This window comes from Schistocerca piceifrons, chromosome 2 (assembly GCF_021461385.2).
Source record: "Schistocerca piceifrons isolate TAMUIC-IGC-003096 chromosome 2, iqSchPice1.1, whole genome shotgun sequence".
Taxonomy (NCBI): Eukaryota; Metazoa; Arthropoda; class Insecta; order Orthoptera; family Acrididae; genus Schistocerca; species Schistocerca piceifrons.
The window spans coordinates 306,456,375-306,484,090 of NC_060139.1; the positions used below are offsets into that span (position 1 = coordinate 306,456,375).

At 47.2% G+C, this 27,716-nt stretch overlaps 1 protein-coding gene across 1 annotated transcript in view; it reads right to left on the reverse strand.

Moving 5' to 3' along the window:
* LOC124774985 (torsin-1A-like) overlaps window positions 1-27,716 on the reverse strand; it is an 89,277-nt gene that overhangs the window by 48,648 nt on the left and 12,913 nt on the right. The gene's annotated exons all lie outside the window — the stretch shown is intronic.

Below are 27,716 nucleotides of genomic sequence, written 5' to 3' on the forward strand. Positions count from 1 at the left end.
ATGTTTGACCATCTTTTTGTTGTGCCTATTTGTGACTCAACATCTGCAACATATGATAAGTAGCAATCTATCCGTTTCCTAAAATTGTCATTATTCCAGGCTGGATTTTCCATTGTTTGATTTTGTCAAACAGTGTTTCTTCCATTCCATAACCAAGTGCTTTTTCCTTTGTTACTATTTTATAACACAGTACTATACTCAGTGTCCGTTTTCCTTTCTCTTCTTTCCTGTTTTTTACTTTTCACCTTAAAAACTGCACCGCACACTCTACTTATGAGGCACCCTGTATCAACCATCTCGTCCACATACAACACACAGCTACAAGACCATGCTGATTGTTGGTGCAACATCTCATGTCCCACATCACTCCTGCTAATACTCTTACATCTTCAAATTGATCAATCTTCCTCCATAACTCTCCCAAATTTTTGTATCTTATTTTCCTGTGGCATATGAACTTGTGCCTCATCCTACCAAGCCCTCCCAACCCCCCACTCTTTCTCCTCTCTTATTCCAGTTCACCTAATCTAATCAGATCTGCTGTCCCCCTTCCTCACACTTATCTGCCCACAGACCTGCAACCCACATTACAATAGTTTTATTTATTTTTCCTTTGATTTCATTGTGTTTTCACATTGATTTCAGCTGATTTTCCGCTTTCATTATCAGTCTACTCCCTCAGATTTCGTCCCTTCCCCATACTTCACCCATTTCATTCTCTTCATGATTTTTCTCAAGTAATTTGGTGTATTTTTGTAATTTTTTTCCCACATATTTTTGTGGATTTTTGCAAATTTTTTCCCATGTACTTCTACATTATTTATGTATTTTAAGTGTTTTTATCCTCCTCCATGGATCTTTGTTCCTTCCACCTGCATCAATACAGAAGTGTTTCCTTATCCCTCGACAGAACTCAGTCATGCATACTGTTCCTGCATTGTTGCTTGGCTCATGGAATCCCCCCAAATGACCTTACCATCGAATTACGTATCTCCAGCTGCAACCCCTCCTCCCACAATGACCTCCATCTGTTCAGATTCTGCCAATCTTTAACCCTCATCAACATAGTCCTGCAAATCCATGTCAATCAGGCCCAAACCTCCTTGCAATACCTCCTCTCCACCTGTAACAGTTTCCCTGCTATGCAATCTCCAATTCCTGGATCCCTCCAGGAAGTAAAGCAGCATGCGCAATGCCACCCCTGCTACTCTCACCTTGGACTACCACTATCCGCCACCTTTACAAAAACCTTCAAACCTCTCCCACATCCCCTCATAGATGACGAACCCTGCCTCACAGATCATCAGTTACCGCACCCTCAAAAACTTCCTCCCACCACCATACAAAATCCAGAACATAAACACATCTTATCATTTCTTCCAAAAGCCTTAGCTTTACAAAAGCCATTTCAAAAGCCTCACTTACTGCCCCGCTCCCAAATTTAACCATGCAGGACTCGTTAAAGACCTTCTCTCCTTCTCCTGGTCCCTAGAGTGGAAACACTTTTTCACCATCAACCTTAACAGACTCAACCAAAGACCAATGTTGAACCCTGTCTTACTCAAGTTCACTACTCCATCCAATTATGATCCACCCCCTCCATTTACACTAACAGCCCCAGAGCCCATGGCCTTGCCCCTATTGAACACTACCTTCCCCAACACCCAATAAATTCCAAACCTACAGGCTCTTTCTGGTCACCATGTCCAACTATATCCTCACCCACAATTACTTATCTTTTGAAGGTGTCACCTACAAACACATACGGGGTAAGGCAATGGGCACCCGCATGGCACCATCCTGTGCCAACCCATTCAAAGGCCATCTAGGGGAATCCTTCCTAACCATCCAGAATCCCAAATCCCACACTTATTCAGATTCACATCTTCGTGATCTGGATCTAGGATGAGGACACCCTATCCACATTCCTCCAGAACCTGGACACCTTTTCCCCATTCGCTTGACCTGGTCCTTCTCAACCCAAGAAGCCACCTTCCTCAATACTGACCTCCACTTCAAAGATGGCTCCATCAGTACCTCTGTCCATATAAAACCTACCAACCACCAGTAATCCCTCAACTTCAACAGCTGTCACCCATTCCGTACCAAGAAATCCCTTCCATACAACCTAGACACCCATGGGCATCGCATCTGTAGTGAAGAGTAGACCCTCTTGAAATATACCAAGGGTCTCATTGGCACCATATTTACCCTCCCAACCTTGTAAAGAAACAGATCTCTTGTGCCGTCTCTCTCCAGTCACCCACCACATCCCAAAGTCCCACCATCTGGCTACAGAGGAGTACTGCCCCCATGACTCAGCACCACCCAGGACTGGAGCGGTTTAATCACATTCTTTGCCAGGGTTTTGGCTACCTTCCCTGAAATGAGTATCCACTATCCTTTCCACCCCTCCCACAGTGGTAATTCGTCGCCCACCAAACCTACACTATATCCTCCTCCATCTTCACACAAGCCCTCCTCCCGACCCCTTGCATCATAACTCATAAGGCAGAAGAAGAAGGTAGATAGAAACGGGTGAGTGGGAGGGGGAAGGAGGAGGTGGACAGGAAGAATGGGAGGAGGAGGAGGAGCAGATAGACACAGGGGAGAATGGGAGGAGGAGGAGCAGGTGGATAGGGAGGGGGTGAGGGTGGAGGAGAACAGACAAGGATGGGTAGGGGGAGGGGGGAGGGGGAAGGGGGGAAGGAGACGGACACGAACACAGGGGGAGGGGGGCGAGGAGACGGACACAGACACGGAGAGAGGGGGGGCGAGGAGACGGACACGGACACAGAGGGGGACAAGGAGAAGCAGACGGAGACGGTGAGGAGGAGATGGAGACAGAAGGGAAGGACAACATGAGCAGAGCAAGGGGGCAGGAGGAGATGGGCAGAGAGAGTGATGGGAGGGTGAGGGGAATATGGACGGAAAGAGAGATAGGTAGATGAGGAATATATGGATGGAAAGAAGGATGGGAGATTGAGGAGGAGATGGATGGAAAGAGAGATGGGACAAGAGGATGAGATGGGTGGAGAGAGGCGGTGAGGGGGAGGCGGAGAAAGACGGAGAGAGGGAGACGGGGACGGGGATAGGGAGAGGGCAGCACGGACAGAGCGTGAGAGGGCGGCATGGACAGAGAGCGTGAGGGAGAGGGCGGGGTCACGGACAGAGCGGGAGAGGGAGAGGGCGGGGGCACGGACAGAGCGGGAGAGGGAGAGGGCGGGGGCACGGACAGAGCGGGAGAGGGAGAGGGGCGGGGGCACGGACGGAGAGGGAGAGTGCGGGGGCACGGACAGAGCGGGAGAGTGAGAGGGGGGTCGGACAGAGCGGGAGAGTGAGAGGGGGGTCGGACGGAGCGGGAGAGTGAGAGGGGGGGACGGACAGAGGGGGAGAGTGAGAGGGGGGGACGGACAGAGGGGGAGAGTGAGAGGGGGGACGGACAGAGGGGGAGAGGGGGAGACGGACAGAGGGGGAGAGGGGGAGACGGACAGAGGGGGAGAGGGGGAGACGGACAGAGGGGGAGAGGGGGAGACGGACAGAGAGGGAGAGGGGGAGACGGACAGAGAGGGAGAGGGGGAGACGGACAGAGGGGGAGACGGACAGAGAGGGAGACGGACAGAGAGGGAGAGGGGGAGACAGACAGAGAGGGAGAGGGGGGAGACGGACAGAGGGGGAGAGGGGGAGCTGGACAGAGAGGGAGAGGGGGAGCTGGACAGAGAGGGAGAGGGGGAGCTGGACAGCGAGCAAGGGGGGGAGATGGACAGAGAGGGAGAGGGGGAGATGGACAGAGAGGGAGAGGGGGAGATGGACAGAGAGGGAGAGGGGAAGGGGGAGCTAAAGGGGGAGAAAGGGAGCGGTGGATGGATATGGGAGAGGGGGTAGATGGAGAGAGGGAGAGAAGGTAGATGGACAAGGAGGAGTAGAGGAGGAGGAGGAAGAGGAGGAGGAGGAGATGTGCAGAGAGGAGGTTCGAGGATGAGGTGTAGAAAGCATGTGAAAGGTAGATAGCGTGAGTGTGCAAGTGGGAGAGGGGTTCAGGAGGTATAAGAAAGAGAGAGAGTGTGTGTGTGGAGTCAGATGGAAGAGGGGGAGAGTGTTAGGAGGCAGGTGGAGAAGGGAGATAGTATCAGGAGGCAGGTGGAGAAGGGAGAGAGTATAAGGAGGCAGGTAGGAAGAGGGAGGGGGCAAGTGTATCAGGAGGCAGGTAGGAAGAGGGAGAGGGCAAGTGTGTCAGGAGGCAGGTAGGAAGAGGGAGAGGGCAAGTGTGTCAGGAGGCAGGTAGGAAGAGGGAGAGGGCAAGTGTGTCCGGAGGCAGCTAGGAAGAGGGAGAGGGCAAGTGTGTCCGGAGGCAGGTGGAAGAGGGAGAGGTGTCAGGAGGCAGGTGGAAGAGGGAGAGGTGTCAGGAGGCGGGTGGAAGAGGGAGAGGTGTCAGGAGGCGGGTGGAAGAGGGAGAGGTGTCAGGAGGCAGGTGGAAGAGGGAGAGGTTTTTTTTTTTTTTTTGTTTTTTTTTTGTTTGTGGTTTTAGGGCGCAAAACTTCTATGGTCATTAGCGCCCAGCCCGTGACGTAGAAAACAGGAAAAAAACGAAATTTAAAATCAGCAGCAATGGGAACAAAGTCATAAAATTTGAGAAACTAAAGGCAGAAGGAATGCTTAAAAATCCACTATAGAAAGGGGTTGGTTGTCCCCCAAAAAAAGGCTTCAAATGACTGACGTCATTTCACTGTCACTAATAAACTGTAGAACGCGGTCAGCTGAGCGCGTGTCATCTGCTAAAATCGACGATAGATCAGGCGATAGCTGTAGACGGGAGCATAACGGATTAAAATAGGGGCATTCAATTAAAAGGTGTCTGACCGTCCACGGCTGAGAGCAGTGGGGACAGAGTGGGGGAGGATCACCGCTTAAAAGATGTCGATGACTAAAAAGACAGTGCCCTATCCGGAGTCTAGCTAAAATTACCTCCTCCCGACGACGCGATCGGGAGGAAGAGGTCCATGCGCAAGGAAGGGCTTTCACTTCCCGCAATTTATTATGGGGAAGTGTTGACCAATGCGCATGCCATAAATGAGCAACTTGGCGACATAAACCGCTCCGTAGATCGGTAAACAGAAGAGACTGAATAGCTGGCCGAGGAAGAGAGACTGCAGCCTTGGCCGCTATATCGGCCGCCTCATTTCCACAGATACCAGCGTGTCCTGGGAGCCAGAGGAACGCCACTGAGACGCCCCCCAGGTGGAGCAAGCGCAGACAGTCCTGAATCCGGTGGACCAGAGGGTGCACAGGGTAAAGAGCTTGGAGACTTAGGAGAGAGCTGAGAGAATCTGAGCAGATTACGTACTGTATCCGCTGATGGCGGCGGATGTAGTGGACAGCCTGGAGAATAGCGTAAAGCTCCGCAGTATAAACCGAACACTGGTCGGGAAGCCGAAAGTGATTTGGGGTGTCGCCAACAATATAGGCACTCCCTACACCTAACGATGTTTTCGAGCCATCGGTGTAAATAAATGTGGCTTCCGTCATTTGTGCACATAGAGCAGCAAATGCCCGACGGTAAACAAGTGTAGGGGTACCATCCTTGGGAAACTGACATAGGTCTCTGAGCAAGTCGATCCGGTGACGGAGCCAAGGCGGTGCTGTACCCCAAGTTGTCAAGAAGGTTTTAGGAAAGCGGAAGGAAAGAGAATGGAGCAGTTGACGGAAGCGGACTCCCGGGGGTAGTAGGGAGGAGGAGCGGCCTGCATACCCGACATCAAGGGAGGCGTCGAAAAAAAGGTCATGGGCTGGATTAGCAGGCATGGAAGACAAATGGCTAGCATAACGACTCAGAAGGACTGTCCGCCGATTGGATAGCAGAGGTTCAGCAGTCTCAGCATAAAGGCTTTCCACAGGGCTGGTGTAAAAAGCTCCAGACACTAAACGTAATCCACGGTGGTGGATAGAGTCGAGACGCCGAAGAATAGACGGCCGAGCAGAGGAGTAGACTATGCTTCCATAATCCAATTTCGAGCGCACTAAGGCGCGATAGAGGCGGAGAAGGACCACTCGGTCCGCTCCCCAAGAGGTGCCATTCAGGACACGGAGGGTGTTAAGGGAACGCAGACAGCGAGCCGAAAGATAGGAAACGTGGGAGGACCAGCACAGTTTTCTGTCAAACATAAGACCCAAGAATTTAGCGACGTCGGAGAACGGAAGGTTGACAGGACCTAGATGTAAGGAGGGCGGAAGAAACTCCTTACGTCGCCAAAAATTAACACAAACGGTCTTACTGGGTGAGAAACGGAAGCCGGTTTCGATGCTCCACGAGTGGAGGCGATCGAGACATCCTTGAAGACGTCTTTCAAGAAGGCTGGTCCGTTGAGAGCTGTAGTAGATCGCAAAATCGTCCACAAAGAGGGAGCCCGAGACATCAGGAAGGAGACAATCCATAATTGGATTAATGGCAATGGCAAACAGTACAACACTCAGCACGGAGCCCTGGGGTACCCCGTTTTCTTGGGAGAAAATACGGGATAGAGTAGTGTTCACCCGCACCCTAAATGTGCGCTCTGCCATAAATTCGCGAAGAAAAAGGGGCAGCCGGCCTCGAAAGCCCCAAGAGAACAGTGTGCGGAGGATGCCTGTCCTCCAACAGGTATCGTATGCTCTCTCCAGATCAAAAAATATTGCTACCGTTTGGCGTTTCCGGAGGAAATTGTTCATGATATAAGTGGAGAGAGCAACAAGATGGTCAACGGCAGAACGATGTTGTCGGAATCCGCATTGGGCTGGTGTTAAAAGACTGTGGGATTCCAGCCACCAAGCTAAACGGTAATTCACCATACGCTCCAAAACCTTACAGACACTACTCGTGAGAGAAATGGGGCGATAGCTAGAGGGGAGATGTTTGTCCTTTCCAGGTTTCGGAACGGGAACGACAATAGCTTCCCGCCATCATCTGGGGAAGGTACTGTCGGTCCAAATTCGATTATAAAGGCAAAGGAGGTAGCGCAGGCTATGGGTTGATAAATGCAGCAACATTTGGACATGGATACCATCCGGTCCTGGGGCGGAGGAGCGAGAAGAAGAGAGTGCATGTTGGAGTTCGTGCATGGAGAAAACAGTATTGTAGCTTTCGCGATTTTGAGAGGAGAAAGCAAGATGTCACACTTCCGCTGCACGTTTCTTCGGGAGAAACGCTGGCGGGTAATTTGAAGAGCTCGGAATCTCAGCAAAGTGCTGACCCAATGAGTTAGAAATTGCGACGGGGTCCACTAAGGTATCATGCGCGACAGTGAGCCCAGAGACCGGGGAGAAACTAGGCGCGCCTGAGAACCGTCGAAGCCGACTCCAAACTTCCGAGGAGGGAGTGAAGGTGTTAAATGAGCCAATAAAGAATTGCCAGCTTGCCTTCTTGCTATCGCGGATGACGCGACGGCATCGCGCACGGAGCTGCTTATATCGGATACAGTTGGCCAAAGTTGGATGGTGACGGAAAATGCGAAGAGCACGTCGCCGCTCACGTATTGCGTCACGGCATGCCTCGTTCCACCAAGGAACTGGGGGGCGCCGGGGCAATTCGGAGGTGCGTGGTATTGAACGTTCCGCAGCTGTGAGAATAACGTCGGTAAAATGTGTGACCTCATCGTCGACGCTGGGAAAGCGACGGTCATCGAATGTCGCTAGAGACGAAAAAAGTGTCCAATCGGCTTGGGCAAACTTCCAGCGTCGCGAGCGCAGATATGGCAGTTGAGGCTGCAGTCGAAGGACACATGGAAAGTGGTCACTCGAGTGTGTATCATCAAGGGCGAACCATTCGAAGCGCCGGGCTAGCGGAACAGTACCGACCGCAAGGTCCAAATGAGATAAATTTGCCGTGGAGGCAGACAAAAACGTGGGGACCCCAGTGTTGAGGCAGACTAGATCCGCTTGGTGGAAGACGTCTAGCAATAGTGAGCCACGTGGACAAGGATGTGGAGATCCCCAAAGCGGGTGGTAGGCATTGAAGTCCCCAACCAGCAAATAGGGGGGTGGAAGCTGATCAAGAAGATGAAGGAGATCAGCTCGTGCCAGTGGTGTAGACGATGGAATGTATACAGTACATAGAGAGAACGTGTATCCAGAAAGGGAAAGACGGACGGCGACAGCTTGGAAGGAAGTGTTTAAATGGATTGGGTGATAATGGAGAGTATGATGGAGCAGAATCATGAGTCCTCCATGGGCTGGAGTGCCTTCAACAGAGGGGAGGTCATATCGGACGGACTGAAAATGAGGGAGAACAAAGCGGTCATGGGGACGCAGCTTTGTTTCCTGAAGACAGAAGATGACCGGCGAGTAGGATCGTAAGAGGATCGACAATTCATCCCGATTGGCGCGAATGCCGCGGATATTCCAGTGGATAATGGACATAGGGTGAACAGAAAATGGAGAAACGTGACCAAGGGTGCTGTCAACTCAACGACTGCTCAGAGCTTGCGACCGACAGCATGGAATGGCATTCAGTCGAAGGCAGAAGATCCTGATCCATAGGTTGGTCAGGAGCAGCTCCTGCCACCAACGATCGGCCAGTTGACCGGCCACCAGCAGTGCGCCTCGGCGACACGGAAGATGGCTGAGGGCGATTTCCGCCAGGTGGTGCTGTAGTTGGGACACGCCTTGGCGGAGAAGGAGAGGAACTGTGTTTCTTCGTAGCCTTCTTGGAGGTATGATGTTTAGATGAAGGAGGAACCGATGGTTGTGAAGTTGCAGTACGTAAAAACTCTTCACGAGAATGCTCTTTTTTCGAAGACTTGGCGTCTGACTTTTGGGCTCGAGATTTAGCAGAACCCGACGAAGGGTGAGCCATAGAGTGGGCAGGCGAAAGTGGTGAGGTTGAACGGGCGATCTTTGCGCTGGCCGATCTGACGACCGTGGTACTAAATGTGAGGTCGCAAGTCTGCGTGGCCGCCTCCTTTGTTGGCCGAGGAGAAGCAAGGACAGTGCTGTATTTTCCTTTCTGAGGCACAGTGGGCTGTCGACTGGCGAGTAACTTTCGAGCAGCAAAGGTCGACACCTTTTCCTTCACTCTTATTTCCTGGATGAGCTTTTCATCCTTAAAAACGGGGCAATCTCGAGAGGAAGCAGCGTGGTCACCCATACAGTTGATGCAGTGTGGGGATGGAGGTGGACAAGCACCCTCATGGGCATCCTTGCCACACGTAACACATTTGGCCGGATTGGAACAGGACTGGCTGGTGTGATTGAACCGCTGACATCGATAGCAACGCGTAGGGTTTGGGACATAAGGGCGAACGGAAATTATCTCATAGCCTGCTTTGATTTTTAATGGGAGTTGAACTTTGTCAAATGTCAAGAAGACAGTGCGGGTTGGAATGATGTTCGAGTCAACCCTTTACATAACCCGATGAACAGCGGTGACGCCCTGGTCAGACAGGTAGTGCTGAATTTCTTCGTCAGACAATCCATCGAGGGAGCGTGTATAAACGACTCCACGCGAGGAATTGAAGGTACGGTGCGGTTCCACCCGGACAGGGAAGGTGTGGAGCAGAGAAGTACGCAGCAATTTTTGAGCCTGGAGGGCACTGTGTGTTTCTAACAACAGGGTACCATTCCGTAATCTGGAACAAGACTTTACAGGACCCGCAATTGCGTCGACACCTTTCTGAATAATGAAAGGGTTGACCGTGGAAAAGTCGTGACCTTCGTCAGACCGAGAAACAACAAGGAACTGTGGCAACGATGGAAGAACCGTCTGTGGCTGAGACTCAGTGAACTTACGTTTGTGAGCAGACATAGTGGAAGGTGAGGAAACCATTGCGGAAGAATCCCCCATGATTACCGGCGTCTCCGATGGCGCGCTCCTCCCTTGTGGGGGCCCTCACCGAGGGCACACCTGCCTTAGGTGATTGTTCACACCTCAGGTCACACCTCCCAACAAACGGACGCAGGGACCAATCGGCACTTTCGGAAGGTATCAGCTCGGGTAATCACCCCTCCCTGGGCCTGGCCTTTACCAGGGGGTACGTACGTGTCCTACCTGTCTACCCGGGGCGGGGAATTACGCGTTACCCCGTCACCGGCTACGCATGGAAGTGCGTGGGTCGGCCTTCAGACACGCACAGGGAGGAAGAAAGAGAAAGGGAAAGGAAAGAAGAGGGGGTCTCAAACGCCGCAGCGGAGAAAAGGGTAAAGAGAAGAGGTAAGGAAAGGAGAAGGACAAAGGAAGGAAGAAGACATACAAACAAGGAAGAAGAAGAATGCGGTACATTTACAAGCGTCCGTCTCCGGACGTAGGCGCAAACCATACTCCCAGAGGGGGAGAAAGTGAAGGAAAGAGCCAGAGGTGTGGGGGGGGGGGGGTGAAGACAGGGGAAGGGGAAGGATGCGGAAAGGGAAGGTATGATGCAGCCCGGAAAGGAAGGAAGGCCACATTAGCTCGGGGCCCGTGCTCGCTACGCACGTATCTACAAAAGAGTTGTGGGTCCCCTGGGGGGAGAGGGAGAGGTGTCAGGTGGAAGAGGGAGAGGTGTCAGGTGGAAGAGGGAGAGGTGTCAGGTGGAAGAGGGAGAGGTGTCAGAAGGCAGGTGGAAGAGGGAGAGGTGTCAGGAGGCAGGTGGAAGAGGGAGAGGTGTCAGGAGGCAGGTGGGAGAGGTGTCAGGAGGCAGGTGGGAGAGGTGTCAGGAGGCAGGTGGAAGAGGGAGAGGTGTCAGGAGGCAGGTGGAAGAGGGAGAGGTGTCAGGAGGCAGGTGGAAGATGGAGAGGTGTCAGGTGGAAGAGGGAGAGGTGTCAGGAGGCAGGTGGAAGAGGGAGAGGTGTCAGGAGGCAGGTGGAAGAGGGAGAGGTGTCAGGAGGCAGGTGGAAGATGGAGAGGTGTCAGGTGGAAGAGGGAGAGGTGTCAGGAAGCAGGTGGAAGAGGGAGGGGATGTTTGAATACCATACATCACTCTCTAGTCAAACATATCAGATAAAAAAATCAAGTGTAAAATTTTCTCACAGCAAATTAGCTTCTGGTTTCATTTCTTCAACCATAGGTAAGTTATACATTCACAGCATGTGACATTAAATGCAACTTTTAGTTGCTACTTGTGACCCAGCTTGACTGAAATTGCAGCCAAATTGCTATAAAGTTGTTATTGTGAAAACTGTGATGTCTCAACCATTATTATTTGCAAAAGATAAGTGATTTCTCGCCCACCTCTAGTGGGAAAGATGTTTCAATAATGAAGAAGACAATTAATGAACAATGTTTGCACGTAACTTTACACGTAAGGTAACTATACAACTGCAATTGGGGCAACATAAGTTTATTCATTATTTCTGTTACTTTTGTCAAGTAAGCAGTAAGAAAATGAAACCATTCTCTCTTCATTTTATTAGAGCTAAGGAAGTGAAATTTTTATTGCTAATTGGTGATTTGACACTACCTATAACATAATTTGAAAATATTTACCGACATACAGTTAGCCTAGTGAAAACAGTGAATTCAACGGAATTCATAAAGCAGGGCTGTCATAACTTTCTGGCAACAACAAAAATACTCATCTTGAAAAAGTGGGACATTTGAAGGAGACATGTTTTTGTAGTGGAAGCTATACGAACTGTGAAGAACAATAACTTCAACATCTGCAATTATTCTTCATTTTGCTGCCTTAAGATTATGGCAATTTAAAAGATTTTTCTCACCAAGCAGGTTTTGCTTGTATTTAAAAAGCATCATCTGAGTTCACTGGTGTTTCCTCTTGTTTACATATTTTGAAGTCCAATGCTTTTTCCTTCATTGTAGAGTCAGGGGAAGGGTGATGGGGATGGGGGGGGGGGGGGGGGGGGGGGTGGAACCATGGTTGCACATCATTTAACCTTTGTGATTTCTTGGCTTTCACAAAGTCATTTTTTCTTTTGTGGTGATTTTTTGCATTTATCTTTTGTAAATTCCACAACAGTTGTTTTCATGGAAATCGAACTCTAGTTCTACCTCTTCCACACTCAGCACCTGTGCAACTACATTTCAGATTCCAACATCCACTAAGAATGAAAGAAAAAAAAAACAGTGCATTTTAAAACATAGAGACAAGAGGAACAGGCACCATTGACTACAAGAAGATGCTTTATAGATATACGCGAATAGCTCCTGCCGGAAAACTTCTTCAATCTGCAGTACTCTTTAAGACAGGAAAATTGCACATAAAAGCAAAATGAGTGTGGTGAATAACTTCTCTTAAATTGCAATAAGCTTAAGACGAGAAAAAAAAGAACAACAATTTATACATATCTGCTGTGGAAGATTCCCATGCAAATAAACATACTGCATCGTTTCAAAACCATGCCGACATACTGAGCAATAAGTTACAAGGCTAACCAGCCTCAGATCTCAGACTGCCTTGGACCACATGCATGACATCACAGACGGCACAGTACAGACTATCTTTCTTCATGGGGTGCTGGTCAGTTGCATGGCCACCATGATCACCCAATCTGTCCCCAATCGATTTTTTCCTGCGAGGGGTATCTGAAGGCCCTTGTATATGAAACATCTATTACAACACCCAAGGACCTAATGGGCAGGATTCTTGCAGCAGCATGATGCCTTTGATATACACCAGGTATCTTTGAGAGGGTGCGCAGTTCAATGCAGCGTCACTGTTAGGCATGTCTCAATGCATCTGGACAAAACTTTGATCATCTTCTGTAGTGGCTGTCCATTTGTAGCATGTGACTAAATAAATGTAACTCCGTTTAGTAGTTTCAGCGAGTCTTTGTGACCCCCAGTTCGTATGTGATTACTGACAGTTTTTGTATGCCCAATGTGCCATGTTAGTTTGTAAACATTTTTTTGAATCACAGTGCAGAGAAGAAGAAGAAGAAGAAGAAGAAGAAGATTGAATAATAAGGCCGAAGAGCTTCTTGTCTGTTAGGAAAATTTGGAGAGCTCTGAAAATATAGACATCCTGCGCCGACCTGAGCACCACATAACCATAGGGTCCAAGAAGTTTAATATAAATGGTTACACTCTTGCAGCTCACTCATATAGACCTGAAATGGAAAAAGGGGAGTTCTTACATTCATTAAGACAAGTAGATTTTGTAGTGATCAGCACACAGATGAGAGCTTGTAAATTAAAACTGAAAAACGTTCACTGTTTATGAGGAATTGGATACCCTAATGTGCTATTTGTCAGACAGGCAGCAGACAGTTAAGAGTAAGTGGTTATTTCAATGTAGATTTTCTAAAGGATTCTGGTAGGAAAAATGATCTGGACAACTTATCTGGATCCTACAATTTGACAAACTTCCAACACAGGTCGATAAATAGAGAAGGAAGTTCTTTGCTGAAGCTCAAATTAAGAAAATAACTATATACTCAATGCTCTCTCTGATCATGATGCACAATTAGTTATGATAAATGACATAGTATCTTACCATATAGATAACTCACAGTGTAAATCAGTTAGAATAATTAATGATCCCATAACAAACATTTTTAAGAATAGTAAGAATAATTTACAGGTGATGACCTCAGATGAAAATTACAATAAAGAAAATGCTAACATAAAACTTAATCCATTCCATGATAAATTTATATCATTATTTGTGTACAGAAAGTTCTGGTTGAGAATTATGAATTATTTAGGAATAAAGGCTGAAGTGCTGCGTCGTCGACAGGTACTTGAACAAAAGGTACAGAGCTGGGCTAACTTTTGGAATGCACTTCCTTTTTGATTTGGAGGAAAACATGCACATGAACACACACTTACCTGCACACAATTCTTTTCTGGCCCAAGGTAAGTGTACTAGGTTGAGGTGGAAGTGTTGGTTGGTTTAAAGGCGGGAGAAGGGAACAAACTACGAGGTCATCGGTCCCTTGTTCCTAATAAAACAGTGCCACAAGTTTGAGAATAAAACGGACGAAACATATAACACAAAACAGAAAGAAAGGAAAAGCCATAAGAACAAAGAGAAGGCAACGAACACTAAAAGGAACAAAAGAGGACACGAAAACAGAGACACTAGAAACAGAAGAGAGTAAAACACGAAAGCAGATTCCAGTGGCTGGCCAATCAGGAAAATAGAAAGCCAACCCCTCTGCAACACATTAAAAACTTCCACCCTAAAAGCACTAGGGTGGAAGAGACAGAGGGACAAAGGACATGTGTTAAAACCTATACAGAAGTATAAAACCCACTCTGATGGATAAAATGTAAAACTAAATCTGCTGTGGAGGCATTGTCGCCCAACACCGAAGGCAGGGTGCTGGGAAAGTTAAAAGTCTGCCGCAGAGCGGCTTAAAGTGGGTAGTCCAGCAAGAGGTGGACTACTGTCATTTGGGAGCCACAGCGACACTGAGGTGGGTCCTCGCGACGGATGACCAGAGGGTGGCGAGGGAAGCACTGGTCGATAGCTTGTAGCCTGCTCAATGAGTCAGTACACAGGAGAAATGACATGCCAGGGCTGCAGTGACAAACTGCAGCCAACTGGCAAGGAGTGCTGCTCAACATGTCCTCCATGAACACATGCGAAGCCTACGTCACCATCAGCTATTGAGCCGTCGGTGTAAACCAATTCAGAGCCCCAGAACACGTCAAGAATCGAGAGGAAGTGTCAGCGGAAACTGGCGAGCAGTTGCACACGTCTAATCTGTAGTGGAGGGACACCAGCCTCCACCAGTATGCTGGTTACCAACCTCGTCCTAAAAGCTCCTGTCTCAAACTGAACCCCACAGTGGAGCACAGGGTCGAGTAAATGCAATGCTGAAGGTGCTGCCGAACCATAAACCACACTCCCATAGTCAATACGGGACTGGACAAGGGCTCTGTAGAGCTGCAGCAGTGTGCAGCAATCTGCACCCCAATTGGTGTTGCTCAGGCACTGGAGGGCATTGAGGTTCTGCCAGCACTTCTGCTTAAGCTGACAAAGATGAGGGAGCCAAGTCCATCGAGTGTCGAAAACCAGTCCTAGGAATTTATATGTCTCCACTAAAGTGAGTAGATTGTCATTAAGGTAAAGTGTGGGTTCCGGATGAACGGTACAGTGCCGACAGAATTGCACGACACACGACTTTGCGGCCGAAAACTGGAAGCCAAGGGCTAGAGCCCATGACTGCACCTCGAAAATGGCTCCCTGGGGGTGCCGCTCAGCAACAACAGTACTGGAGCAGCAGTACGAAATGCAGAAGTCGTCTGCATACAGAGAAGGTGAGACGGATGGCCCGACTGCTGCTGCTAGACCATCAATGGCCACTAAAAATAGAGAGACACTCAATACAGAGTCCTGCAGGACTCCATTCTCCTGGATATGGATGGAACTATGGGAGTCACCAACTTGGAAATGGAAAGTATGGAGCGACAGGAAGTTTTGGATAAAAATCGGGAGTGGTCCCCGGAGACCCCACTCATAAAATGTGGCAAGGATATGATGTTGCCAAGTCGTGTAGTATGCTTTACGTAAGTCAAAAAACACGGCAATCAGGCGTTGCCGGCTGGAAAAGGCTGTTCGGATGGCAGACTCGATGGTCACAAGATTATCAGTGGTGGAAGCCGCCCTGACATGGAGCCAGCAAGCCATGAGACTCCAGGACCCAACCCAACCGCCGACATACCGTACGTTCCAGCAGCTTACAAAGAACGTCGGTGACACTGATGGGCCGATAGCTATCCACATCGAGTGGGTTTTTACTGGGTTTGAGCACCGGAATGATGGTGCTCTCCTGCTACTGTGATGGCAAGATGCCATCGCACCAGATCCGGTTGAAGATGACAAGAAGATGTCGCTTGTAGTCAGATGAGATGTTTTCTCACCTGGCTGTGGATGCGATCAGGCTCGGGAGCTGTGTCGAGGCATTGTGCAAGGGCACTGAGGAGCTCCCACTCCGTAAATGGGGTGTTATAGGATCACTGCAGTATGTAGTCAATGAGAGGACATTCCGTTCCAGCCGCCATTTGAGTGTGTGAAAGGCTGGAGGGCCATTCTTCAATGCAGAGGCTCGATCAAAGTGCTCAGCAATCGTGTTTGCGTCAGTACATAACTTGCCATTTACGGTAACACTGGAGACAGCTGTTGGGGCCTGGTAACCGAAAAGAAGTTTGATCTTTGTCCAGACTTGGGAAGGTGCCGTGTGGCACCCAATGGTGGAGACGTATCTCTCCCGACACTCCCTTCTTCCGTCGTTTGATAAGGTAGCGAGCACGGGCACGGAGCCGTTTAAAGGCTATGAGGTGCTCCAGGGAAGGGTGCTGCTTATGCCGCTGTAGAGCTCACCGACACTCCTCAATTGCTTCAAGGACTTCTGGCGACCACTGAGGGACTGCCTTACGCCTTGGGCAGCCTAAAGAGAGAGAGATCGCATTTTCTGCAGCAGAAACAATTGTGCTAGTCACCTGCTCAACCATCACATCGATGTTACCGTGTGGGGGAGATTCAGTGGTGACAGCAGAGGTGAAAGTTCCCCAGTCCGCCTTGTTCAAAGCCCATCTGGGCTGCCACCGATTTATTACCCGAGCAGTCCATATGCATTCTGTCTGAGGGTCTGGCGAGGTATAGGTCGTAAGCGAACGCCAAAATCTCCACCCCATCCTCAGCCGCAGAGCTCGTAGGTAGCAGTGGTGTGGGTGCCACCGCAATTTACTTGGTCTTCGAGGTTTTCTTTTTGGTTTTCCTGGCTGGGGGGACTTCACTGGCTCAGTCTCCGGGATGAGCGTGAAGCCGTATGACCAGCTGCTTTTGGGCTCTTCAGCCACTGGCAGGTGTCGTCTTTCCCACTAAAAAAAAACTGGGAAAGGAGTGACCCAAGGGACCCCTTCCTAGCGAGAGAAGCCGAAGAAGACTGATGGTTGGGGGGTGTTGCTCCTGAAGTAGGTGGTGCAGGAGCAACAGGGAGGGAAATGCCCGCCACAGTTCAAGGGGGCAGGTGTAGTCCTCTGGCTCTGAGAAGTGACCTGGGTTGGCAGAGCTAATGGTGCCAGAACTATTGTAGCAGCGGCTTAAGACGATGTCATACGCACAGGATGCAGGCATTCAAATTTTCTCTTAGCCTCAGTGTAGGTCAGCCTGTCCAGGGTCTAGTACTCCACGATTTTCCTTTCTTTCTGGAGAATCCTGCAGTCAGGTGAGCAAGGCGAATGGTGCTCTCCACAGTTGACACAGATGGGAGGCGCGGCACATGGAGTATTGGGATGTGCTGGGCGTCCACAATCTCGACATGTGACGCTAGAAGTACAGCGGGAAGACATATGGCCGAACTTCCAGCACTTAAAGCATCGCATCGGGGGAGGGATATAGGGCTTTACATCACACTGGTAGACCATCACCTTGACCTTCTCAGGCAATGTATTACCCTCAAAGGCCAAGATGAAGGGCCGGTGGCAAACTGATTATCCTTTGGACCTCAGTGGACATGTCAAGACGAAATGTACACATCACCGCTCTAAATTGGCATACAGCTCATTGTCGGACTGCAAAAGAAGGTCTCTCTGAAATATGATACCCTGGACCATATTTAAGCTCTTACGGCGTGTGATGGTTACAGAAACATCCCCCAGCTTGGAACAAGCGAGTAACTCCTGTGACTGGGCAGAGAGTGCTGTTTTGATCAAGACTGACCCAGATCTCATTTTGGACAAGCCCTCCACCTCCCCGAACTTGTCCTCTAAATGTTCAACAAAAAACTGAGGCTTCATCGTCATGAAAGATTCCCCATCAGCTCTCGAACATACAAGGTACCAGGGTGAGTAAGATCTACTGCCATCCTTAGCCTGATGTTCCTCCCATGGTGTGGCCAGGGAGGGGAACGATTTGGGGTCATACTTCTGTGCGATGAAGTGAGCTCATGATCGCTTAGAGATTGCAGGCATTTCACCACTAGCAAGAGATGATGGATTACGCTTCATTGCGTGTCAGCAGCCCTGATGCCACCCACTAAAACCAGGGGCCCTCCCCACAGAGGCCACCCTGCCGCAGCAAAGGCCACCTGGCAGGATGGCATTTGCCGGGAGTCCTGATGCCCCCATGGGGATGGGCATCTACTCCTTGGCATACGTGGCTAAAGACCTTAATGCACGATGGACACGATGTACCTTGCAAGGCACCCTTCCCCAATTGGCTCGCTCTTCAGGAAAATTTTGAAGAATGAAGGTCAAACCCTACAGGGGACAATCACATAAAGGCCGAAACGTGTGAAACTCCTTTTAGTCGCCTCTTACAACAGGCAGGAATACCTCGGGCCTATTCTAACCCCCAGACCCGCAGGGGGAGAGGTGGGAGTGTGGGATGGGGAGGAATGAGAGATGGAGAGAGGCAGGAGATAGCGAGGGGTTGGGGGAAGTGACTAGCAGCTCATGGAAGAGTTGGGAGCCATCTGTGGGCTAGCTAGGAGTGCAGATAGAGGGGGCAGGTGGCAGACTGCTCCGCACATGATTTCGTAGACTAGGTGTGAGATAACAGCACAAAACTGGCTGATATGGGGACACAAACTGGGTGGAAAACTGGGTGCACGTGCAGTGTATGCGTACGTGTGCACGCGCGCGCACACACACACACACACACGAGCGCGCGTGCACAAACTAGGGGGTGGGAGATGAGTGTTGGAAAGGGGGTGGGGGGGAGGGAGATCATCGAGTTACCTTAGGTTTACGCCACAAGGGTTACAGGAGCAAAGGATGTGCTGTAAATATAGCTTCCATCGGTCATGTCCATTACGACAGCTGTGCGCACAACTCCATGTGCCATGCAACTCCCAATAACAGCATAACACTCTTCTAGCAACTCAAAACCCTCCTTCCATCACATATCACTCCCAATCTGCCAGTCCTTGTTTCCTTTTTATCTCCTACATGCAACGATAAATCACGCAATTGGATTTATTTCATGAGCCTGATGGTATACCACGTGCGATCAAACATACCCCAGTGCCAACACTACCCCCTGACCCAATGTAATTCCTTTCATTCCTTACACACGTCAATGTTATTCGACTCCCCCTACAACCACCTGACACCTTTACTCACCACTTTCAATGCCAACTTCTTTCCTCAGTACTGCCCCTCCCCCCTTCCCCCACGCTCTCTACATTGGCCCCCTTCCTCTATTTATCTGAACCAGTTCAGAAAAATTCCCAACCACAACCAAAAACCTGTCCCGCATGCTGTTAAAATGCTGCCTAAGCCGCCCCCCCCCCCCTCCCCCATAGTCTAACCAATAAAATCCTTATTTCTGCATCTCACCCTTCCTTCCACAATAACCATCTTTTCTGATTCCGCTAGTCCCTTTCCCTCACAAACCTGGTTCTACAAAAAAAAATCTCCATGGCACAGGCATCCCTGAACCACCTCCACTCCCTCTGCAAAATACTGTTACTATGCAATCACCACTGCCTACATCTCATCACCCAAATTGGAATCCTGACACTCCCAACACCTTGAAGAATACTCCAAACCCCACCTCCACAACTTATCCATCCCGCTGACATCCTATTCCCACCCTGAGGCACCACTATCCAACCCCCATGTTACCTGCAGTTCTCCTCCTCATCAACCCCTCATAGCACCCAGTACCTGCCTAGCCGACCTTTTCAACCTCCTACATCCTCCAAAACCCCCTACCAACACTCCATCAAAACCGTGGCCAAAATATCACCAGAACATTGTTGTTAACCTATCCACCGAAAGTTTCAGCCCCCACAGAAATTTCAGTCCTATACAAAGGTCTCAATTCAGCCCTACTCCCAGGTCTAACCATGCTAGACTTGTGACATACCTACTCGCCTTCTCCTGCCCCCTACAGTGGAAACACTTCTTTGCCCCCATCCCCTGGTCAACTTCCAGGAACTCCTAACTTCCAACCTGGCCTCACCATCCTTCCTCAGGTCCCTCCCTAAGAACAACAACCTTTCAACAAAAGAAAGGACTGCCCTACACAACCTAAAAGCAGATCCCGACCTGATCATCCTTCGAGCAGACAAAGGTTACACCACTGTTATGATGAACTGGAGTGACTATCTGGCAGAAGGCCTCTGCCTGTTGTCCAACACCTCCGCCTACGAGCTCTGCCAAAGTGATCCCATTCCGGAAGTCCGTTCCCAGAACCTCACCCCTGAATCCATCTCCCTATTCACCCCAACAACAGCTTCCACACCAACATTCTACATGCTCCACAAAATCCACAAACCTAACAATCCTGGGCACCCCACTGTGGCTGGTTACAGTGCCCCCACCAAAAGAATCTCGGCTCTTGTTAATCAACATCCCCAATGGTTTGTCCAAAACCTAACTTCTCACATTAAAGATACCAATAGCTTCCTGCATTGGCTCTGCACCATCCCCACAACCCTACCTCCTAGATCCTTGCTCGTCACTGTTGATACAAGCTCCCTATACACCATCATTCCTCATGCACATGGCCTTGCTACAACTGAACCCTATTTCCAATGCCCCGCAGATCTCAAACCAACCACTTCATTCCTCGCACACTTACCAACTACGTCCTAAACCATAATTGCTTCACTTTTGAAGTGAAAGTATACAAACAAATTCATGGCAGAGCCAAGAGGACCCGCATGGTATCCTCCTATGCCAACCTCTTCATAGGTCACCACGAGGAAACATTCCTAGCTTCCCAAAACTCCAAGCCTCTTGTCTGGTTCAGGTTTATTGATGACATCTTCATATTCTGCACGCAAGACCAAGACAAATTATCCTCATTCCCCCACAACCTCAACACCTTCTCTCCCATCCACTTCACCTGGTCCTCCTCGATCCATCATGCCACCTTCCAAGATGTCGATCTCCTCCTCTCATATGGCTCCATCCACACCACGGTCCACATCAAACCCACCAATCACCAACGTGCCTACACTTTGACAGCTGCCACACCCCTTCCACATCAAAAAATCCCTCCCACACAGCCTGGTCACCCGTGGTAGACACATCTGCAGTGATACGAACACTCTCACCCAGTACGCTGAAGGCCACACAAAGGCTTTCGCAGACAGGCAATAACTTCCTGATTCCCAAACAGGACTCCCGTGCCATATCCTCACACATACCCGCCTCCTTGTAATGCACTACCACCCCGGACTGGAATGACTGCACCATGTCTTTCGTCAGGGCTTTGGTTATCTATCATGCCCTGAAATGACAGACATCCTACCCAAGATATATACAACCACCCCCCATCCAGCCTACTCAACATCCTAGTTCATCCCTAAGCCGCTCCCTCTCCCAAACCCCTGCCACAGGGATCATACCTCTGTGGAACCCCCAGATGCAAGACCTGCCCAATCTGCCCACCCAGCAACACCCACCCCAGTCTTGCCACAGGCTTATACTACCCCATCAGAGGCTGGGCCACCTGTGAAAGCAGCCATGTTACATACCAGCTCTGCTGCAACCACTACACAGCATTTTACACTGATATGACAACCAACCTGGTGTCAACTAGAATGAATCACCACCGCCAAACTACTGCCAAAAACAAGCTTGACCACTCAGTGGCACATCACTCAGCAGAGAGTGACAGACGAGATTTCTATAGCTGCTTCACAACCTGTGCCATCTGGATCCTCCCCACCACCATCAGGTTTTCTGGGCTGCGCAATGGGAGCTATCCTTACAGTGCATCCTTTGCTCCAGTAACCTTACTAAGATAACTCGTTGCCCCCCCTCCCGTGTGTGTTAATTTGTGTCACCTACATCAGCTGGTTGCATGTTGTTATCTCAAGCCCTAGCCTATGAAACTGTATGCCCAGCTGTCCACCACCTGCCCCCTCTACCTGCATCCCTAGATAGCCCACAGCCAAACTCTGTACCCTTTGTTTGTGTACCTATTGATGACGCAGCACTTCTGCCTTTCAGTGAGTCATCTCCTTTATTCCTAAATAATTCGTTATATCATTTTTTCATCATTTGAAAACAATTTTCCACATAAGCTAATCAGTAAGAACTTTAAATGGCTACATAAGAAAACCATGGATCTCTAGAAGGTTAAAGAAAAAGGATTTGTTATCCACTGGAAAGATTCTGCAATAGCTGCACACTATGAGAACTACTCTTAAATTCTTAAGAAATATTAATAAAAATCAAGGAACATGCATGTTACGCCAGGACTTAAAATCCTGGCAACAGACTCAAGGCTACATGGAAAGCAGTGAAACGAGACATAGAGCAACAAGCCATGGAAAACAACAAAATCATTATTAACGTTAATGGAAAGGCTATACATGACCAGTAACAGGTAGTACACACGCTTAACTATCATTTCTTAAATGTATTAGAAAATAAAGGGACAAAATGTCCTAGAAAAAAATGGAAAGAGTATGATGAACAAGCAACTTGCATAAAATTCAATTAGATGAATGACTCATCCATTTCTTCTTTTGGAAGTAAGAAATTTATATGTTCTCCGAAAAATAAAAGCTCATCTCGATTTGATGTAGGTTCCAACAGAGTACTGGCAACTTTCACCTATGTAATAAGAATCGTCTTTTCTGAAATATGTAATGCATCACTAACTCAGGGCATTTTTCCAGGGAGACTGGAATATGCCTTTGCTAAATCTCGGTATAGAGATGTCAATAACTACCCACCCATTTCACTACAGACATCAATTTTTAAAATTTTTCGTAAGGTCAGGTACGTTAGAATAGTATCCCATGTGAGTAACAATAATATCCTCAGTAAATCACAGTTTGGATTTCTGAAGAGTTGCTCAATTGAGAATGTCATTTGCACATTCACTCACTCAATTTTACAACCACTAAATAACAAAATAGCACCAGTTGGTATTCTGTCTGACTTATTTTACACATTTGACTGTGTAAATCACAATATTCTCTTGGATAAACCAATACATAATGTCACACATAACTAAACAATGCAAAAAGTCACAATAAATTCAACCAGTGTAAGCAAGATAAATTCTTTTGACGGGGGAGAAATAACTTATGAGGTTCCAGAAGGCTCAATCTTAAATCCACCATTGTTCCTCATACATGTAAACAACTTTCCGTCTAAAATACACGGTGTCCATAATGAAAGTTCCAGTTCCAAGAGGCTGCAGAAGGAGAACCACTGCTCAGAATCAAATTTGAACAGCATATTACTGACACAGGCGGAAACATCATGGGGGGAGGAAAGAAAAGATTAACGAAAATAATAGGTGGCACTGAATGCATCAGAATATGCACACCAACAGATGTGCGGCACATGGCTGTTCGTCAATTTGCATCTGAGACATCCAACATGAATGTCTCCATGAAGGATAGCGTGCCACTGATGGTGACTGGACACCGGAGCACCATAGAAGTTCCAGACACTCAAGAGTATGAAAAAAGCTGTTGGTTCAATATCTGCTAATGGTCTGTAGAAAAATGATTACAAAATTTGAAAAGGCAGATTCTTCTGAAATGCAGTGTGGAAGAGAGATAAGAGCAGTTGATACGGTGTCTGTCTAAAATGTGGTCCCACCACTGCAGGAGGGGTCAAGCGGTGGTGTGCAAACATGCAGTGCATGGGGAATTGCCTGAACATTGGACACGCCTGCAGCACGGTGCATAAAATCCTACAAAACATTCTGCACTCCTATTCATACAAAATCATCCATGTTCAGGAGTTACTTCTTGCTGACCTGCCAGCACAACAAATGTTCACTCTGGAATTTCTGGCTCAAGCGGAAGTGGACAATAAACAGTCAATGAATATTCTATGGGAAGACAAAGGCGATTTCCATCTCTGAGAACATCTCAAAATGCAGAACTACAGAATATGGGTGATGGAAAATTCAAATGCACATCAACCAGTCCCTCTTCATTCTGCAAAGGTGGATTGATGACATCTACATCTATATGAATACTCTGCAAATCACATTTCAGTGCCTGGCAGAGTGTTCATCGAACCACCTTCACAATAATTTTCTATTATTTCAATCTAGTACAGCGTGCGTAAAAAACAAACACCTATAATCTTTCTATGCGAACTCTGATTTCCCTCATTTTATGATGATGATCATTTCTCTCGAAGTACGTTGATGGCAACAAATTTTTTCGCATTCTGAGGAGAAAATTGGTGACCGAAATTTCATAGGAAGATTCTGCTGCAGCGAAAAACGCCTTTGTTTTAATTATGTTCACACCAAATCCTGTATCATTTCAGTGACACTCTCTCACCTACTTCTCAGTAATACAAAACATGCTGCTCTTCTTTGAACTTTCTTGATGTACCCTGTCAATCTGATCTGGTAAAGATCCCACACATCACAGCAGTATTCTCGAAGTGGACGGACAAGGGTAGTGCAGGCAGTCTCTCTAGATATGTTACCCACCAATGAAACACAGTCTTTGGTTAACCTTCCCCACAACATTTTCTATGTGTTCCTTCCAATTTAAGTTGTTTGTAATTTTAATTCCTAAGTATTTAGTTGAATTTAGAGGCTTTAGATTTCACTGACTTATTGTGTAATCAAGTTTAAAAGATTTCTTTTAGCACTGATGTGGATGACCTCATACTTTTCGTTATTTACGGTCAATTGCCAATTTTCGCACCATACAGATATCTTTTCTAAATCATTTTGCAATTTGTTTTGATCTCCTGATGACTTTAGTAGTCGATAAACAACAGCAACATCTGCAAACAACCTAAGACGGCAGCTCACATTGCCTCCCAAATTGTTTATATAGATAAGGAACAGCAATGGGCATATAACACTGCCTCGGGGGAACTCCAGAAATCACATCTGTTTTACTCGATGACTTTCCATCAATTACTACCAACTGTGACCTCTCCAACAGTAAATCACAAATCCAGTCACATAACTGAGACGATATTCCATACACATGCAATTTAACTACAAGCCGCTTATGTGCTACCGTGTCAAAAACCTTCTAGAAATACAGAATCAATTTGAAATCCCTTGTCAACAGCATTCAAGGCTTCGTGTGAGTAACGGGCCAGTAGTGTTTCACAAGAACGATGTTTGCTAAATATGTGTTGACTGAGTTAATGGACCATTCTCTTTGAGATAATTCATAATGTTCGAACACAATATATGTTCACAATTTTAAACATGGCTGCAAAACAGCAACTGAGTAATTCACAATAGATAGAAAATATATGTTCCATGATCCTGCTACATATCGATGTTAGGTATATGGGCCTATAATTTAGTGGATTACTCCTACTACCTTTCTGGTGTGACCTGTGCAACTTTCTAGTCTTAGGGTACAGATCTTTTGTCGCGCGAACATTTGTATATGGAGCTATTGTATCAGCATACTCTTAAAGGAATCTAAATGGTATACAGTCTGGATTGGAAGACTTGCTTTCATTAAGTGATTTAAGTTGCTTCACTACTCCGACGATATCTACTTCTATGTTACTCATATTGGCAGCTGTTCTTGATTCGAATTCTGGAATATTTACTTCGTCGTCTTTGGTGAAGGAATTTCGGAAGACTGTGCTTAGTAACTTCGGCAGCACTGTCTTCTATAGTATTTCCACTGTTAATTGCGCAGAGGAAGTGCTGATTTTGTCTTGCCGCTAGCATACTTCACTTACGACCAGAATCTCTTTGGATTTTCTGCCAGGTTTCAAGACAAAGTTCCATTGTATTATAATCACCTCACATTGAAGTCTGCACTAAATTTCTAGCTTCTGTAAAAGATTGCCGATCTTGGAGATTTTATGTCCCTTTAAATCTGGCATTTTTTTTCACTGTTTCTGCAATAATGTTCTGACCATGTTTGTGTACCGAGGAGGATCAGCTCCACTGTTTATTAATTTAATTGGTACAAATCTCTCAATTGCTGCCAATACTATTTCTTTGAATTCAAACCACATCTGGTCTACACCTACATTGTTAATTTGGAAGGAGTGGAGATTATCTCTCAGAAAGGTATCATGTGAATTTTTATCTGCTTTTTTGAATAGGTATATTTTTTGTTTATTTCTGTAGGATTATCATTTATCATAGGGCCATATTTTTCTGAGATGATTCATGCAGGTCCTCTTACACATACTGTCCCTGGTAAATGCTGTGAGAGTCTTTTGTGCAGTCATTCCAATCCTTCAACAGCATGGATGTGTGGGGTAGCATCATTTTTATGTAATATGGTGCTCCTCTGCACAGTGGACAGTCAGTGAAGTGGAAGCTATAGAGGCATTTTGGAAATGCTAGAGTTTATCAGCCATCGTTTCCCTACAGCCTGGCCATCCAGACCACCTGTTCTTAATATGTGTGACTTCTGCCTGTGGGGTTATCTGAAAGATGTCAGGTTCAGTGCTCCAATTACAAATGTAGCTAAACTGAAAACATGCAGTGCGCATTGTGGTACAATTCCACACACTGTCAGGTCGCTTGCGGAGTATGGATGTAGATGTAGACTGCCATGGTGGATGGGATTATCTAACTCACAGTGCCACAACAGTTGACTGCCAAACTTGTGCCATCATCCATTCTGAACAGTTTGGGTAGTGTGCTGTGCAACTCAAACCAGAGCCGCCACATTGTGATTCATCTGTCATTTGTAGCCAACCCTATTTATATCTACTGGTTCATTTTTTTAAAAAATATTTTTATTTTGTTCTATGGCATTTCTCCTTGAGTCAATAATACTGTTCAAATTTGACATCATTCTGAACAATGGTTCTCTATCTAAAGTGTTTTGAAACTGGAACTGTAATTATGAATACCTTGTATAACAAGCAGAATTAGTTCTTTTTGCAAATGACACTAGTATTTTAATCAACCCAGCCAAACATACAGCAAAAGAAGCAACAGTATGCAAGATTCTTAAAACTATTATTTAGTGGTTTTCGGCAAATAACCTCAATCTCAAGGTCAAAAAGACACAACATTTTCAGTTCTGCACATCTAGATGTACTACATCAACACACGGCGAGCAAGTAATAAATAGGGTATAAAAGTCAAAATTTTTAAGTGTCCATATTAATGAGAATTTAAACTGGAAAAATACATTTTGGAACTCCAAAAACAACTTCAGCCACATTTGCACTTTGAATTATTGCAAATCTTGGGGAGCGGCAAATAAGTAAGTTGACATATTTTGCATATTTTCATTCAGTAATGTGATATAGGATGATGTTATAGGGTAACTGAACTTTAAGAGAGAACGTCTTTACTGGTAAAAATTTGCTGTAAGAATAATATGTGGTGTTCATCCATGATCATCTTGTAGACATATTGAGATTTTCACTCTGCAGCGGAGTGTGTGCTGATATGAAACTTCCTGGCAGATTAAAACTGTGTGCCGGGCCGAGACTAGAACTCCGGACCTTTGCCTTTTGCGGGCAAGTGCTCTACCAACTGAGCTACCCAAGCACGACTCCCGCCCCATCCTAACAGCTTTACTTCTGCCAGTACCTCGTCTCCTACCTTCCAAACTTTACATAAGCTCTCCTGCGAAAGGCAAAGGTCCTGAGTTCGATTCTCGGCCCGGCACACAGTTTTAATCTGCCAGGAAGTTTTGTAGACAATGTTTAACAAGTTGGATATTGTGACTATTGCTTCACAGTATATTTATTCCCTCATGAATTTTGTTATAAATAACTCACTGTAGTTCAAAAGGCATAATGATGTACATAATTACATCACCAGAAGAAAAAAAATTAAATTCATTACTTCACATTAAAGTTGTCTTTAGCACAAAAAGGAATGCACAATGCTGACAACAAAATTTTTGATCACTAACCCAATGATACAAAAATGTCTGACAGACTACACAGTTAAATCTGAGAA